Genomic DNA, 14761 nt, shown 5'->3' on the forward strand with positions numbered 1-14761 from the left:
ACTTAAAATAGAATTCCCACAGCTCATCTTAAATCATAAATTCAATAATTTCTTTGAATTAAACTAAGTTAAAATTTTAAACACGATAAATAGCTTATGTTCAGTTAAAATGTTTTTAAGTTGCAGAATATTATTTATATGGTATAATGTCAAGTGAATGTCTTAAAGAGAGGTTAAAGAAGAAGATGCCAGGGTAACTTCTAGGGAACAGGCCAGCAAAGAGGTGATTATCTCAAAACCGGAAATGAAGTATTATTTAATTTGACAGTTCCTCTCTTTGTTGTGAGGCGCCTCGACGATGGATCCCAAATAACCGTGCTTAAAAAAAGACATCTGGCCTTCTGTGATAAAGAAGGGGGACATATACCTTGGTGGCCTCCAAATGTTGGGGTAGGCTATGTCCCCCTCTCGGCAATTCGATGAGGCCTCAGGTTTTGAGGGGCTATCTCCTTTTTAGAACATTCTAATTCGGGCCTATTTCGGGAAATCAAGAGCCTGGCTATGCAAAGAGTGGTTGGTGCATGGGATGATACCATCCGTAGAACATGTGAAGGAACAATGAGGTCTTAGTGTTGGTGAAGGTGACCAAGTATTAGAGGGAAACATACTTTCTAGAAACGTGAAGTGGGAGCTAGCTGCTGGGAGTAGTTATCCAAACCTTCCAGCTCTCTCTTCTTCAACTTGAACATTACCTAGAGTACCTGATGAATAGTTTAATCATTGAAGATGTTGCAAGAGACTCATCTGCCACTAGTGGGGCCATCATAGATCTGATTAAGATTCCCATTGTAAAACCCATCTATCAATCTATTTCCAACTTTAATTTTATTCCAAATCTAATTTCCAAAATGCAGCAGAAATCGATTCAAATTTTGTATGCAAATTCTTAGTTTAACAGAAATTTCTCTCAACATCGCAACAATTTACTGCATTAAAAAGAAAAGCGAATTCACGTTTCGCAATGGACACATTTTTTTCGTGTCGGTTTGGAAATGAGTTGAGTTATGGCGTAATGCAGATGTAGAATTTATCAGCGACCTGCTCTTGAATAACTTAGAATTACAGCAGTAATAAAGCGACTCTCTTCTTGCGGTGAAGTCCATTCCCTTATTCTCACTTGAAGCAAAATCATTTTAATTCAATTTTTAGTTCTCGTAACTCCTTTTTCTCTTGTTATTATTTCCCTTTCTGATACCATAAATTAAATTCTAGTTTGTAAATGCTCTATCATTCAAAATGGCAGCCAATCCAATGAGAACCTTTTGATCGCTATTCTTGATATACTTACGAGCTATTTCATACGAACATAGCTCGCTTACAACCATAGAACGTGCCAAAACGAAACACTTTCATTATGATAAATGATAAAGTGATGTACAGCGTATCCAATTTAAACGGGCCATTTTTGAAATAACTCTTAAACGAAAGGATATACAGGGTGTATACGGAGGAGTGGTCGAAAATTCGGAAGGTGATACAGCAGCTCAAATGCAACAAAAACTATTCTATTCACTTTGGCCCGATTCTCAATAGTGTCCAAGATATTTGCATTTTTAACTTTTTCGACCATATTCGCGTTTTTCACCATAAAAACGGCCGTAACTTTTCTATCCTTTCTCCTACAGCAGATCTGCTTATTCCAAACGAAAGAGCATTAAATTTCCTATAAATCTGCTTAATACAAAGACTCAAAACGTTTCTTATAACAATAAAATGTTTACTCTAATGTCTAAAAAATTCGTTCTCGATGATTTTTGTTAAAATTTTCAACTGCATTTTTTCAATGATTAATGAATCTAGAAGTCACATAATTTCAGAAAAAGTTGCACATTTATTGAACTAATTTACACAAATGTCAATTTTTGGAGAAGTAACAAAAAGAAAAGTAACCATTTTAGTTAAGAACAATTATTATTTAATAAAACGGAAGTAAAAGATAAACTATCAGTTGAAAATTTTAACAGAAATCATCGAGAACGAATTTTTTAGACATTAAAGTAAAAATGTCATTGTTATAAGAAACGTTTTGAGGTTCTGTATTGAGCTGATTTATAGGAAATTTTATGCTCTTTCGTTTGGAATAAGCACATTTGTTGTAGGCTAAAGGATAAAAAAGATACGGCCGTTTTTTATGGTGAAAAACGCGAATATCGTCGGAAAAGTTAAAAATGCAAATATCTTGGACACTATTGAGAATCGGGCCAAAGTGAAGAGAATATTTTTTGTTGCATTTGAGCTGCTGAATCACCTCCAGAAGTTTCGACCACTCCTCCGTGTACACCCTGGATAAAAAAAAAACGAAAATGAAGTTTGTTGAAGTATTTTCTCTCTAGTTTGTGATAGTGTTAGTGATTTTAGATATTATTGTCACCTTACCCCTTAAATCGGGGGTAGAAAGTGGCGATTTCCTTTTGTCTCTCACTTTTTAATACTGTTTAGAAAACTATTTTAAAAAATGAAGAAAAATGCTGTTAATTTCACTTCAATGTTTCAAACCATTACCGAGACGTTCTATCATAAAAATTAAATTTACGTCTTTTTTTTTTCCTATTTCTCTGTTTCATAAACTTAAATTAAATGCGGATTTTCTTATTAATTTCTAATAATCAAATGCTGATAAAACCTACAAGTCATAAGGACTTAAAAATCGAGTAAAACATCATTAAAACAAAAACAAAAATATTTCAGTTTATTTACAAAACTCGACAAAAAAAAATATCTCCTATTTATTCAAAATTAAGTCCATTAAGACCCAGTATCTGAATAACTTAGTGAAGCTAATACCGTACCAGGAAAGAGAAAGGGTGTTAAAGAAGGGCAGTAAAACTACAAATTGTTGAGACGGAAGAATGCGGTGGTGATATATTCAGAAAGGAGGATAAGTCTCCCAGGACATGAGTGGAGGAAAAAATGGCAGTTTAAGATTTAAGTTAATTTTGATTGTATAGTTAATCTTTAATAATATTTATTAAGGACATCTACGACATTACCTTGAAATGACCCTTTAAAAGCCCTTCGCTCAGAAGTGTTTTTAATTAGATTTACTTCATTAAATTTGAAAAACGTTACAAATTAACGTTTTTGAAATTTTTCTATGCGATAATTACACCAAATTCAAATACATAAAAAACATAAGAGCTGTTTTAAAGAACAACTCAAAACACTTAATAAACGATTTAGTAATATATCACTTCTGTAAAAGTTTATTGGCATACCATCTAAGCTTATCATAATGATTAGAATGACAATGTCAGCAGCTTCTTGCGTGGTACGAGTGCAATCAGGTGTATCCCCTGAGTATGGAACGAGTAAAGAACTTAGGCAAGGATATGCCCTCGCGTGTCTTCTTTTCAACTTTGCTCTAGAAAAAGTTATAAGAGATTCCCAAATTCAGACCATGGGCACTATTTGCAACAAAACCGTCCAATTGCTGGCCTACGCGGATGACCTGGATATTATAGCACGGTCTCCCCCTGCAATGAAGAATGCCTTCCTTGCCCAGAAAAATGCCGCATCCGCTATGGGCCTAGGCGGTAAATGTACAAAAAACGAAATATCTATACGTTGGGGTGGTGGAGCCCCCGGGGGAGAAAGTATCCAGATAGGAGCTCTTTCAAAAGAGTGATTGAGTTCATCTACCTTGGTTCTCAAGTCAATTCCTCCAATGAAATCAATCAAGAAATAAAAAGGAGAATCATGGCTGCCAATAGATGCTATTTCGGCCTGGTAAAATTTCTTAAAAGCAGCCTAGTATCAAGAAAGTCGAAGTTCAGGCTGTACAAAACATTAATCCGCCCAGTTCTCACGTACGCATCCCAAACATGGACCCTTCCAAAAGCAAGTGAGCGCAACCTTCTTGTCTTCGAAAGGAAAATTCTTAGAAGAATCCTTGGACCCGTGAGGGAGGAGGGCAGATGGAGAATAAGAAAGACCCAGGAGGTATATGAGCTGTTTGGGGAAGCGGATAATAAAAAACTTAGTCGGCTTAGCTGGGCGGGGCATGTAGCCCGAATGGGAGAGACAGACCCCATCCCAAAAATATTGAATTTGAATGGAGAGACGGGCCAGAGCAGGAAGGTTGGTAGACCCAAATTAAGATGGCAAGATGGAGTAGCCAATGATGCAAGAAGCCTACTGAGGGTTTCTAATTGGAGAGCGGCAGCACAAAACCGTCACGAATATCATAAATTGATAGAGGAGGCCAGGACCCACTAAGGGTTGTTGAGCCACGGAGATAGATAGATAGTAAAAGTTTATTGTTGAGTCCAGCAGCGCCACAATAGAGCAAATATAAAAGTAGAATTGACTATGATTTCTCGCTATTTTCCTTAAATTTTGCCACACGTTTCTCATTTTGATACAATATAAAGCAATTAATAAAAACAAGTCTTTTTGTGCTCAAGGAATCGCAAAACGATTTTAGCCAATGAAAACTTTATTCATAATTTTGAAACTGTGAAATACTTTAGATCAGTTCAGTGAAATAAAATTAAAAAAATGGCTGAAGCCCAAATATTGATATTATTTTCATTAGTCAGAAGCAACTTAACAGGCACAAATTACCAGCAATCAATTATTACAAATTTTGCACGATAACGATAAATATAGAATTTAATAAAAATAAAGAAAACAAAAACGTAGAACCAATATTGTGTAAAAATTCAATATAACGTTTGTGGCACATTTTGCGGGAGTTTTAGGTCAATTCATACATATGTAGTAAGTAACAGCCGTAGGCTCCAGTTTGGACATAGCAGTACATCTGTGCGTACTCTGGGAATTAGAGGAACCCAATCGAGGGGAGACAGAGGCTGCTAGTCCGAGTCACTTACAAGCGTGCCAGCTGTCGACAGAACCTCCCCCACACATTGTGCCGCATTCCCATCATCCGGCTGTACCCTCATCTCTCGCACGCATACATACATGTCTATATACGTGCATACACAGAAACTTTTCTTCTTGTACCTACAACTCTTTTTCTTTACGCTATGGACATCCCAATGTGTACCCGGCATTGAGAGAGAGAGAATTTTATAGGACAGTAAATCGCCAGCTATGGACCAAAATCTGTCCGTCCTACTTTTATTGAAACATTCATATTTCTTTTGCAACGAACGTCCTAGAAATAAAGGTTATTCCCGGTTTTTTTCATCTTACATTTAGCCAATTTCAATAAGAAATACAGATGTATTTTATACAGATGTTTAGGAATACAATTGGTTATTAGGGAATGGATTAGCTATGCGGTTAGCGTATGGCATTCCCACGCGGAGGTCCCGGGTTCGAATCCAGCTGCTGGCTCTTCGATTTTCTCTTCATAGGAGCTTCTTACAGACAACACTGTCCGGTGATGGACAGTGTTGTCTGTAACGAGAGAACACTTTCCGGAAGTAGACAGTGCACTGAAAAAGCTCCGGGCGCCAATAAACTGAGATGTTGACGCGCCTTAAATCATTTTTAAACTAGTGGTTATTAAGAATTCCCTCAGATAGAATGGTAAAACTTATACTTTCCGATTACCAAGAAATCCATAGTTAGGCTGGAAACACAGAGCAGCGGCGAGCAAAGCGGCGAAAACAAACACAAGTTAACATATGGGAGCGCGTATAATGGGGAGCAAAGCGAAGATAGAGCAACGCTACCAAGAGTGCGTAGAGTAACGCGTTGTGACATGTTTGATTTCTTAGCTCTCATCGCGCTCAATTTTCAAGGTTAAAATGGATATTGCTGCATTTATTGGGTTAGTTTTTTTTAAAGAAACCTCTGTGAGACCAAAAGGATCTTCTACATCACAACCGATTTGTTTTGGATAAGAAATGGGACAGGATTAATGGGGTTAACGTTGAAATTCGTCTTTTTCTTCATTAACATGCCTTCAACTCTGGTTAGTATGTAATTTAATGTTGAAATAGATATTCGAAAATACGAATGAAACTTGCCAGGATGCTCCCAAAGTTGTTGGTACAAGTGATGGAATTCACCATGTTCATGTCTAGTCCTGTTTATATCATGCAGCCATACGCTAAGCAGCTCCTGCTTCTAAGCTGCTGTAAATACCAAATTTTCAAGGAAGAATTTTCGTATACAATAATTCTTCGTCGAAAGGAAAAACGCGACTAAACTCGTCACTATGTGCATGCGACTCTTTGCTTGTTGCTCGTCGATCTCTCTGATTCGAAGCCTCTATCATCGTCGCTTTGCTCGCCGCTCCAATTCGTTTCCTCCCTTATGATAAAATTGACGAGTTCGAGAGGTGGACTCTTTTTTTTGTCTCTTTTAGGCCTAGTGACTGAGCTACCTGTTTCTGGCAGTTTATGGGCTGCCAGAATAAAATAAAAGTGGGAATTAAAATCGCTCAGTGCACTGAATAAACCTAGAGAGTTCTGGTAAAGATTACCAGATGCCACAATCTCCTGGAGGGAAACATTTAACCTCCCGAAGACGAGGAATCTAGTTTTAGGATAAATAGGACACACCTCTACAAAGTGCCACACAGTCTCATTGGACTCACCACAGCCAGCACAAATTGACGACTGGATAAGGCCGCATTTGAAAAGATGATACGCTAAATTCGCATGTCCACTCAACCAATCTGAACCAACTGGCGGATCTGGGACCTGCTAAAACCAACTATAGCCATTTTTGACAGGCCAAGAATTTCTTTAGCCTGACGGCAGTCAGCTCGGGATCTCCAACGTTTCCGATGTTCCTTCAAAATCCACTGCTCCACCTCTGTTCTACAATGTCGATAGGATACAGGGATAATGGGCTGAGGGGTCACTACAATCTACAATATTAAAACATGTATCATGTAGCTTTCTGGCGTAAACAACTGGTCCAAATTGTTGATTCTGTGTCAAAACAGGCTTTTGTCAACGAGATGTGCGATCTACCATGGACTTCTCTCTGTCACCGGCTTAGTTCCCACCCAGAGTATTGCAGAATAAGGAGGTTACCTTTACGAAATAGGGCTCAAAAGCCCTTTATAACGTTTTCATCTCCCCGTCTAATCTAAACCAAAAGCGGCCATAATGAAGAATGAAATCACAGATATTTTACCAGCATTACGGATTCAAACTACGTGTTCAACGACTACCATTGTTGGGTAATAGTTTTTTTAGACTTTTCTACATAGACTCCATACAAGTTTCACGAAATGAAATACTAAATCTTTACGCAAGAATTGCTCGTGAAAATGATAAAACCTCCATCTCCAGTCGGAGTTTTAGCCTTAATATTCCAAAATCTTAAATTGTTCTTGTTTATGTATTAGATTCATTCTTAGTTTATGCATTTACATATAAAACCACCATTATTAGCTCGGGAATGTAACTGAGTATATTTTTATATTCTTTTATGCATTTTATATGGTTAGTATATGCTTCTATTATCGGAAAATTGGAATGGCAAGGGTTCTACCTCTTTCATTTTCTGAAAGAGAGTCGTATGGTTGACTACATGATTGTTCCTTATGTCTCTTTTCTGCTGCCATCTCAACTGATTTATATTTGGGTAGAATAGTTTTGCAACTATTACGGACTCTATTTTTAGTATGATGATATTTTACTTGATATCGATTGTAGTTATATTTCTTTTTTAAGAAATAACCGTCCTTTTTATAGACTTTAGAACAGGGATGTCAGACTGAAAAGCTAACTTGGGCCAAATAAACAATGCTTAACTTTAGGTTGGCCGCAAAAAAAAAAAAAAAAAAATCAATCTTCATGGAAACAAATATTTTTATTTTGACTAGTACATCGCCTAGAACGATTTTAATTGAAAAGTTCACCAACATTAAAAAAAAATTTTCTCCTTATTATTTGGGTCAAAACTAACCAAAATCCACCAAAAACCAAATCGGTTTACGTTGCGGATTTTTTTTTTTTAATATTGTAACGAAGTTGACCTGGGCGAGAAGAAAGGCCTAGATTGTTCTAGGGGTTGAGCGGCCAAAGTCGGTAACAGGCCACCAATGTGTAAACAAAAGGGCCAGTCACTACCTGAGGAGAAAAGAAAGGCCTAGATTGTACTAGGGGTTAAGCGACCAAAGTCGGTAACAGGCCACCACAGTGTAGACAAAAGGGCCGTCTCTACCTGAACTAGAAAGGAAAGGGCTAGATTGTTCAAGTTTAGTGACCGTAGCCGTAGCGGTCCACCGCTGTGTAAAAGCCAGCTAAGAGAAAGGCCTCAGTTGGGGTGGTGGCATATGTGTTTTCCCAGCCAGTGATTGACAGGTAGGACGTGACAGAGAGTAGGAGGAAGGCGGCCCCAGCTGAGGTGGTGGCAGTATGTTTTCTCCAGCCAATGAACGTCAGGAGGGCGTGGAAACTTATGCTCAGAGAGTTGGAGGAGGGCAGTCCCAGTTGGAGGGAGGCACGCAGTTAAAAGGAGGCCGACACATCTGGAGAAGTCAGTTTTTAAGAGTTTTTAAGCAAGTTTTAAGAAGTTATTAGAGGTTATAGTTTTAATCAGTTAGTTTTGAGCGAGTCTTAGAGAGACAGTTTTGGGAGACACTTATATTTTAGGTCAAAAAACGGCTTTTTTCGCATTGTTAAGCTTAATAAGGAAAAACAATACAGTTTTTTGCAAAACCAATGCATGCATTTTGAAGCTGAGGGAATTTCCGACAGATTGATGTATTTTATAAATGATAAAAATGAAATTTCGACATTCAAAATCAATAAAAAAGAAATTTTTGAGCAAAATAAGGCAAAAACAAGGTGTTTCTCGCATTTCAAAGCTTACTTAACAAATAAATCATCGTTTTTTTGTGGAAGGGAATGGGACTTTTCAAAAATGAGAAAAATTCCTGCAAAATACAATATTTATACACTGGGAAAAGGGAAATTTTCCAATTCAAATTCATTTAATGAAACTTTTTGAATTAAAAGACAAATGATTACAATTTTTTTTTTTTTTTTTAATACTTTATTAAACTCATAGAAAAGTATAAGTACCATACGGCATGGAAATACCAAAGTATGGTGAAAGACTTCTTCGTTCTATTGTTGTTTACAATTGTAATCATTTGTAATTTCTTTTGTTGACAAAATAATTTATATCATAATATCGTATATGACATCAAAGTATTGTACTATCGTTGTTCACGATAAAATTATTGAGATTTTTGTTAAAAAATAAAATTTAAATTACTTTAAGTTTATAATTACTTTAAATTTTTATATTCATGTACATGTACACAAATGTCTTTTTTGTGAAAATTTAATTTCTATGAATATCTATCTTTATTCAAATAAAGTAAAAAATGTTGACTAAAAAAACTTAAAAATAATTGAGTAAGTTCTTTACAACCTCTGATGTCAATCACAATGTCTCCAATAGCAAAAACTTTAATTTTTTTTGTTACTAAGCCCTGCAATACGATAAAAAATTATTTGGGCTCTTTTAATTCAAAAAGTTTCATTAAATGAATTTGACTTGGAAAATTTCCCTTTTCCCGGTGTATAAATATTGTATTTTGCAGGAATGTTTCTCATTTTTGAAAAGTCCCATTCCCTTCCACAAAGAAAACGATGATTTATTTGTTAAGTAAGCTTTGAAATGCGAGAAACGCCTTTTTTTTTGCCTTATTTTGCTCAAAAATTTCTTTTTTATTGATTTTGATTGTCGAAATTTCATTTTTATCATTTATAAAATACATCAATCTGTCGGAAATTCCCTCAGCTTCAAAATGCATGCATTGGTTTTGCAAAAAACTGTATTGTTTTTCCTTATTAAGCTTAACAATGCAAAAAAAAAAGTTTTCTGACTTGAAACATTAAACAAAAAAAAATCCGCAACGTAAACCGATTTGGTTTTCAGTGGATTTTGGTTAGTTTTGACCCAAATAATAAGGAGAAAAAATATTTTTTAATGTTGGTGAACTTTTCAATTAAAATCGTTCTAGGCGAACCGTGATATTGTAATGAACATATATAATGTTAAATTATTGTTTACGTCCTGATACTTGACATCTCTTTTTTGATACTATCTTTCCTATTTCGGGAGAAATTTTATTGGCCGAGACTACTTTCAAAATTGACCCAACGTGAGCGTTTTTAATACAGTTTCGGATCGGATTCCATTTCAGCCAATTAGAATTTTACATTTTAGCGCGTACAATTTAAAATGATCCGTATAGTTTATAAATAAAGTATATTATAATTTTATATACTGGTTTCGTTTCTAATTCACATTTCTATTTTATTTTTGCTTTGCGTCGGATATATTGACTGGGCCGCAAATATGCATGTTCATCTCGGGCCGTATGCGGCCCGCGACTTTTGACACTCCTGCTTTAGAATGACAAAAAGTAGTAAGTTTGTAATAAGATGGTCTAAGACGTCTACAATAATTCTTTCATGACATGTTACACACCAGTTTTGTGTTAGTTTGTATTTATTATTTGCCCCAAATAAAGATTCTACTGAAAGAAGGTTTATTACATTCATCTCTAAACGAATCACATCTTTAATATTAAGGTGGGTGTGATTGATTACAAAATATCACAAAAAATAAATTAAAAAATACGAGGAAAATGGAATTTTGTAATTTGACTTGATTTTAGCTGGAGATCCGACTGTAACTTTCAACGGGAAGGCCACCTCCCAATTTTTTAAAAATTTGTAATGGTTTATTCTAAGTCGAAAATAGGGCCTGGCAGGCGATAGCCTTTGTAGGTTCTGTTAGAAAGAGGAGGAAACGGCACTGCACGTGTTGTGGGCTTGTCTGGGCTAAGGATGTTACTTCTCGGGGAGGAAAAACCAAGGCCTGCGAGCTTTACCCAAGGGTCGCTCTCCAAAATTAAGAGTCTGATTAAACGGACGGGTCTGGAGGGCGAGCTCTAGAGAAGGGGAGCCACAATACGAGGGTCGTTTGAAAAGTCCGTGCAAAGTCAGAGAGATAGCACCACTGGCGCGTATCGAGGTTATGTTTAGTTAGTAGCATCTCTTGAAAGAACACACACCAAGTTTCAGCCAGATCGGTCTATTTCATTGTGTTTGGCATTCGTTTGAATCGAGGAAGTCGAGTGATTTTCAAAAAATGGACGAAAAAGAATTTCGTGTGCTGATTAAACACTACTTTATGAAAGGCAAAACGCCTCAGGAGACTAAAGAGAAGCTTGATAAACATTATGGTGACTCTGCACCTTCGATTAGAACAGTTTATAAGTGGTTTCATAATTTTCGGAGTGGCCATATGGGCACAAGTGACGCTGGACGTTCTGGTCGCCCTGTTGAGGTTACTACTCCAGAAATCATTGATAAAATCCATGATATGGTGATGGATGACAGAAGAGTGAAGGTGCGTGAGATTGCTAGTGCTGTGGGCATCTCGAATGAACGGGTACATAATATTTTGAATCAACATTTGGACATGACAAAGCTATCCGCAAGATGGGTGCCGCGATGGATGCCAAAAACGAAATCATGTGAAGTGTTGCAAGGACGGTTTGCAGCTGTTCCAGAAGAATCCGCAGGACTTTAAGCGTCGTTTCGTCACTGTGGATGAAACATGGATACATCACTACACTCCTGAGACCAAAGAACAATTTAAACAATGGGTTACCAAGGGGGAATCTGCGCCAAAAAAGGCGAATACCGTTCCTTCGGCCGGAAAGATTATGGCGACTGTCTTTTGGGATTCGCAAGGAATAATCCTCATCGACTATCTGGAAAAGGGTAAAACTATTACAGGTGCATATTATTCATCGTTATTGGACCGTTTGAAAACCGAGCTGCAAGAAAAACGCCCACGATTGGCCCACAAAAAAGTCCTTTTCCATCACGACAACGCACCAGCTCACACCTCAGCAGTTGTGGTCGCAAAATTAATGGAAATAGGGTTCCAACTCGTTTCACATCCCCCCTATTCTCCAGACTTGGCTCCCTCGGACTACTATTTGTTCCCCAATATGAAGAAATGGCTGGCGGGAAAAAGATTTTATTCAAACGAGGAGGTGATTGCAGAAACGAATGGCTATTTTTCAGACTTGGACAAATCCTATTATTCGGAAGGGATCAACAAACTAGAGCAGCGTTCGACGAAGTGTATAAGCCTAAAAGGAGACTATGTTGAAAAATAAAAAAGGTTTACCCCAAAAAATTAAGTAGTTTTTATTTTTGCACGGACTTTTCAAACGACCCTCGTAGATCCAAAGGGGTCGCAGTGGCGTAGGCCTTAAGGGCCGCCCTATTAGAATCTTAGAAGTCGAAAATAAGACGACACATATTCGAATACCTCCAAATCACTAATTTATTTCTGATAATCGCAAAAAAAAAACTTTTGCAGAAAGAGCAGTTGCAGTCATAAATTGTTTAAGTGGAATTTAATTTTAAGACTTACAGAATAGAACGATTTTGGTTCTTTTAAATTCAATTAAATTTCTAAATATAAATTCGTTGCCTAAAACTATTAGCATTGCTGATTATTAATAATTAATTAACTAATTTCATCAGTTACATCTTGATGAAAAGCAAACATTAACTATTTTAATGACGCACCAATGTTTGACTTTAGGTTTTATGTAAATTGGCTTTAGCAATTATGGGTATTCAAACAAATCTGTTGATTATTAACAACAAGATGAAACTCGTTTCATCCATACGAAGTTTAGAGACGTCACAAAGGCAAAATATAGAAGTTACTGATACCAAAAAGCTACCTACAAAACTTCGGCTTATATTTTACAAACTTTGATAAGGCTAAATTTTGTCAAACTGATAGTTTTCTTTAATGTAAATGAGTTCATACCAAAAAAAAACAGTCGAATCCAGACTCGTATAACATGTTCTATTTTCGTAACAGATTAAGATGATTTAGATTTCTATTTAAGTTAGAACTGACGACGATCTCAGTCAGTCTCATTTACTGAGAAATCAAAAACGTCTTGATCTATTCTTGTAGTTCTCAAACTGCAGGACGTAACCCAAGAGTGGCTCCGTAGTTTCAATTTTGGGCGACAAAGCTATCTTTACAAACAATTAAGTAAGACCTATCTTTTCAGGCGAGCTTTACGTCTAACTACCAAATTAGGTATCGCGGACGGAAGCGACTAGCAAACACACTTTACTATAAAGTTATCATATTAAAGCAATAAATAAAATCCAAGGTCTAGACTGGGAATCGAACCCAGTACCACAACACAAATTAGCTTTACAGGTCATGCCTCTAACCAGTCGGTCTTGTAAACAATTAAAAACTCATTGTAAATCTTAATCCGTGCATTCATGTATCTAGGAACAAAAAAAGACCACTTCTAGCTTAGATTCAACTTAGAGCTCTTAAATTGTTTAAGAGCTCCTTTAAATCGTCGTCGGTAAATAAACAGACCACTCATAGATTTGGTCCGGTGTTGAAGGCATGTTTTTATTTTTTGGGTGTTTAGCCTTCATTAGAAGTTGATTCGTCATTTTGGATTAAGGAATTCAACTTTCACTTTTGTTTCTTTTAAACCCAACAGAGTCTGAGTCTCTACAATTCCATAAGAGGAAAGATAATGTTTTCTAAAAGAACTGGCGCACATCCTAGTTGTCAGAGCAAAATCAGAATCTCCTTCTTTCTAAAACCCTGAGTTATAAAGTGTAGTGTGTGACACAAACATGAATGAAAGTCAAATTCTCTGACCAAACTGATAAACCAACTTCTGAAGAATGGACAAAAAATCGCAGACAGAACCGAAATACACGAGGGCAAAGACGGATGAAATCAAGGATATTACCCAACACTGCTAATCCAACCTCTTTTTTAGTAGTTAAACCTATAGTTAATTGTATTAACGTTTAATATAATTAAATTTTATTGTGCGGTTACATCGCAGTTTTATTCTTAGCACTTGATTATAATTTAGTATATAGTTCAACAATTAGATAAAAAAAGAAAAAAAGTACATAGAAATGCAAATCACTACAAACAAAGAAATATACTCGTATATATTGGGAAAGATAGTTTCCTTGGCAACGCATTGGTCCGGATTTAGGATGAGGTGAAACTGTTGGAAGGATTTAAAATTCATTAAGTCCGCGCAGATAGTTTAAAAATTCATGCAGCCAGTGCTAGAGAGGCTTGAGCAAAGAAATGGTCGTGTTTCAAGAGCAGAAACTGAAGCTGGAGAGGAGAGAGAGGGTAAAAAAAATTAAAGCCGAAACGAAGCAGATAGCACTGCGGTGCTTTGTGTATTGTTATTAGAGAGAAACGGAGGCTTTGTCGATTATTAAGGAGGGCAAATTCCAGCGCCAATAATTTAGGGCGTTCTATGGTTTGGTTTAGAGGGCGCTGGGTGTCGTCTGCCTTTATTCAACAATACTCGGCTCTAATCCGAATTGTATTTCAAAATATAGCTGCTATTTCAAACTGTACGAACATCAGGTACCTTTCTTGCAATCATTATTTATTTTTTATTTCTATAAATTAATCGAAATCTAAATTTACAATTAAACAATTAATGGCAACGTCTTACTTTGTTTAAAATTCATTATCAACTCAGTAGATCACCAACCCAGTAACCACTTAACTTGTTGCACTAATTCACAACTCTAAAACGCTGTACCTCGCACTAAGAATGACTTATACACAATTTATAAAAAAGGACTTCACTCTAACACTAACAAACAATCACCTAAAAAAGTCACCGAGACCCAAGGACCCAACTAACAAATTTAAAGATGGCCAATGGTAACCAGCCAAGCTGATCAGCTGGTAAATGATGGTTACCTAAGCCGTGTAACCAATTATTTTTGTTTTTTTCATTTATTTAATTCAC

General features: G+C 36.4%; 1 protein-coding gene across 4 annotated transcripts in view; it reads right to left on the bottom strand.

The window, feature by feature from the left end:
* The window catches only part of nAChRalpha1 (nicotinic acetylcholine receptor alpha1), a 389306-nt gene that overhangs the window by 292077 nt on the left and 82468 nt on the right, over nucleotides 1–14761 (bottom strand). Inside the window, exon 1 of one of the 4 annotated variants that reach the window (XM_074122088.1) lies at nucleotides 14459–14612. The exons of the other annotated variants lie outside the window; for them this stretch is intronic. The gene's annotated coding sequence lies outside the window, so the exon portion shown is untranslated. Of the gene's footprint in view, nucleotides 1–14458; nucleotides 14613–14761 lie in introns of those variants that run through there. 4 annotated transcript variants of the gene reach the window in all.

The sequence above is a fragment of the Rhodnius prolixus genome, unplaced genomic scaffold, assembly GCF_049639745.1.
Source record: "Rhodnius prolixus isolate KJV_2025 unplaced genomic scaffold, Rpr scaffold_8, whole genome shotgun sequence".
Lineage (NCBI taxonomy): Eukaryota > Metazoa > Arthropoda > Insecta > Hemiptera > Reduviidae > Rhodnius > Rhodnius prolixus.